This window comes from Bos mutus, chromosome 11 (genome assembly GCF_027580195.1).
Source record: "Bos mutus isolate GX-2022 chromosome 11, NWIPB_WYAK_1.1, whole genome shotgun sequence".
NCBI lineage: Eukaryota > Metazoa > Chordata > Mammalia > Artiodactyla > Bovidae > Bos > Bos mutus.
Genome location: NC_091627.1, coordinates 106,347,374 through 106,351,423, shown reverse-complemented (window position 1 = coordinate 106,351,423; position 4,050 = coordinate 106,347,374). Strand labels below are relative to the sequence as shown.

Genomic DNA, 4,050 nt, shown 5'->3' with positions numbered 1-4,050 from the left:
GGTTCTACCTGAATAATCTCCCCATCTCAATGATTCATGATATTAATCATATCTATAAAGTCCATTTTGTCAAGTAATGTAGTATACTTGTTTCCAGGGATTCTAGTTCATCTCACCTGGAGACATATCTATCACAATCTCCCAATGAAATAGCATGACTGGCTTATGTGGTCTTCATTTGATTGAACCATTAACTTCCATAAATTTCTCTCTGATACACCATATGATAGTACATCCCAGGATAAAGACAGTTCAGTTCAGTTCAGTTCAGTTCAGTCGCTCAGTCGTGTCCGGCTCTTTGTGACCCCATAAATCGCAGCACACCAGGCCTCCCTGTCCATCACCAACTCCCGGAGTTCACTCAGACTCATGTCCATTGAGTCGGTGATGCCATCCAACCATCTCATCCTCTGTCGTCCCCTTCTCCTCCTGCCCGCAATCCCTCCCAGCATCAGGGTCTTTTCCAATGAGTCAACTCTTTTCATGAGGTTGCCAAAGTATTGGAGTTTCAGCTTTAGCGTCAGTTCTTCCAATGAACACCCAGGACTGACAGTTAGGTTATAATTAAAACTAAAACTAGAGAATGAAATAATTGTCAAAAGAACTGTAGCAGAAGTTCTCAGGGACAGCTACAACAAATCATCTCTTAATGTTGCTGATATGAGGATAGAATTGGGAAGATGGGCGTTAATAATCCTAGTGAGATAAGCTCACTTTCCTTCATTATATCAGTCAATGATTTAAAAGAGATAAAGACATGGGAGGTTAGTCCAGACACACTAATGTGATGCAATTGTATGGACTGTGGGTAATTCTGAAAATAACTTCTAAAACTTTTCTTCACTTTTATATCTATATATATTTTCTTTTAAAAATTCAAATTGACATAGATTTAGCTGTCAGAATGCAGTTATGTAACAGATGAAACAAGGCAAAGCAAATTATTTTGGATCAAATTTGCTAAGCAGAACATGCAAATATGTGCAAAGTAAACCAGTTAAGATGAGTAGGAAGGTACTCTTTTATCATGCACTTAGGAAGAGAACAAAGTCTATGAATGCTATTCTTTGGGTTTTATGATTGGAGTAATTTCACGTGAGTTTATAGTGGATAAGCAAATATGCTCCCAATATTACTGGTCCTCTGAAAAATCTAGATTTTTTTGCTAGCAGTCTGATGTTGGCACCAGCAATGTTCATTTACCCATTCACTCATTCAATCCCTCCTTCAAACATCCAATTTTCAACTGCCAGTAGTCATTTTCTGTGCTATAGAATCAAAGAATGCCAACAAATGCAAGTGTGGAGATAGAAATAATTATTTAGATAAAGAAACATATACTTCCCAGTGTATTTAGGCCAAAAACCCTAACTGATTCAATTTTGTTTGAGCTTTTTTAATATGTAAATTACTATGTAATTCATGAGGCAGGATTATTCTTTAGGCATGGAGGATTGACGACTCATTTATCTGGTATATATCCAAGCCCAGTAAATTGTGGGTTAGTTTTCTAAAGTATTCATAAGTGCATCTGAGAATAGAAGTGCCTAACTCCTTAAGGAGGGAAGATAGAAGCTGAAAACGTTTCTCTGTTAACTGTTTAGCAAACAGTTAAAACATTTATAATTAAAATCATCACATTATTTTTTAAGTAATAATTTTCTCAGCGTTGTAACCACATCCTTGTTCTGAGGCTGTATATCATGGGATTGAACATCGGAGTCACTATGGTGTGGAACAGAGAGAGGAGTCTGTCAGTTCCTGCAGAATGACTGGATTTTGGTCTTGAGTAGGTAATGGCAGCAGATCCAAAGAATAACACCACAACCAACAGGTGAGAAGAGCACGTAGAGAAGGCTTTAGCCTGTCCTCTGGCTGTTGGTGACCTCAGAATAGTGGAAATGATTTGGCTATAGGAGGCAAGGATCAACAAAAAAGGGATGGCAGCAAATAACAGAGCTACTGCATAGACTGACAGCGTGTGTGCAAAAGTGTCTCCACAGGCCAGCTTCAGAATGGGGGGATGTCACAGAAGAAGTGGCTAATCTCATTCAAATGACAGAAATGCAGAGAGAAGATCCGGCACATTTGCCCTATCTGCACTGGGATCCCACTGACCCAGGAGCCCACAGCCAGCTGGAGGCACACCTTTGGGGTCATGACCAGGGGACAGTGCAGAGGGCCACAGACGGCCACACAGCGGTCATAGGCCATCACCACCAGGAGGAAGCACTAAGTGGCTCCGAGGATAAAGAAGAAGCACATTTGGGCAGCACAGTCCAGCACAGAAATGCTTCTGTCCTGAGTCCAAAGGTTCACCAGAATCTTAGGGAGAGTGATGGACACATAACAGATTTCCAAGAAGGAAAGATTTGCCAGGAAAAAATACATGGGTTTGTGTAGTGCAGGGTCAAGCCTGCTGCTAAGTCTGCTAAGTCGCTTAGTCGTGTCTGACTCTGTGCGACCCCATAGACAGCAGCCCACCAGGCTCCCTGGTCCCTGGGATTCTCCAGGCAAGAACACTGGAGTGGGTTGCCATTTCCTTCTCCAATGCATGAAAGTGAAAAGTGAAAGTGAAGTTGCTCAGTCGTGTCCGACTCTTAGCAACCTCATGGACTGCAGCCCACCAGGCTCCTCCGTCCATGGGATTTTCCAGGCAAGAGTACTCGAGTGGGGTGCCATTGCCTTCTTCACAGGGTCAAGCCTAGTTAGTATTATTATGAGACTATTTCCAGTTAAGATAATGATGTAAATGATGGAGAACACCCCAAATAATGGCCCTTGAAGGTTTGGAAGGTCAGAAAACCCCAGGAGTACAAATTGCATCACTGTGGACATGTTGTCTTCTGCTTCCATCTCTTCATATTTCATCTGTGGGAATGATTCAATCAAAGGTACTGTTATTTCACTTTCTTTGGCTTTTGTTTCCTTATATATATAAACGATGGTACACCATTCATTTTTTCCAATTCCATTAGAAAACAAACCTATAATTGCTAGGTATCTAACAGGTTGTGGATTACATTTTTCATTATTATTAAATCAATTTGTAAGAAAAGTTATCCATTTAATCTTTATTTTCTGCCGTGAATTATCACTTTTTCTGAAGATATGTGATTATAATTTTGCTCTTCATCTGAGTGCTCAAAAATGCAAAAATTTGAGTTAAATTCATTTATATTAGTGATTTTGCTCTTACAGCCTGTGTTTTCTCTTCACCTCTCAATTCTGTGTTTAATTATTATCAATTGAAAGTTAATTTGATTGCATGGTGAAATATATTGTAAGTGACCTAAGATAGTTTTAGGGATGAATATATTTAATTTTTAAAGTGTTAGTTTCCCTGTGGTATTTCCAAAGTCTTGTTTGGCACTGACATTCTACATATTTCATTTTTTTCTTATAAAAAAAATTGATGAGCTGACTATATAATATAATGGGATGTTACTAGTTTTCAAACATGTGCATTTCAGTGTAAAGTCCATAAATCAGTAGTGATAAGTTCTATTCAGATTTCTCAGTTGAGAGAAAAGGAATTTTAAGCTGTTCTTTTGGCCCAGGAACACTCTAGACGTAAGAGGCAAGTACATCCAGGTTTATGTTCACGAAAGCAGTTCTAGCCAGAATGTTCACCTCTCACTCATTTACTGCATGAAAGAGACACCACCCACAACTCATCTGTGAGATCTTCCTAAATTACCCACATCCTCAATATTGCTGTTTTACTGATGATCCCATTCAATTTATTCATTCTTTCTTTTTTGCATGTGTTTGTGTTAGTCATGCATGTGAATGCAATAGGTTGAGATTTTCCATCTTTTTTGCATTTTTCTTATTATTTTAACTATATTACTAGCTTCTTGTTTTTCCTGTAGATCTTTTTGGGCAATACTTGGTACATTTCTTCCACTAAGTGTGATTCAGTAACTTCTAGAATACATTAAAGATGAATCAATTTGACTGCTTCTTTGGAATTTCCCCCAAGGTATGAGAGTCCAAATAGCTCAGTCAGTAGAGCATCAGGCTTTTAGTCTGAGGGTCCAGGGCTCA

At 39.0% G+C, this 4,050-nt stretch overlaps 1 pseudogene; it reads right to left on the bottom strand.

Annotated features, from left to right (window-relative positions):
• Window positions 1-1,640: 1,640 nt before the first annotated feature.
• Window positions 1,641-2,871, bottom strand: LOC138990014 (olfactory receptor 10AG1-like; annotated as a pseudogene).
• Between the last annotated feature and the right edge of the window lie 1,179 nt (window positions 2,872-4,050).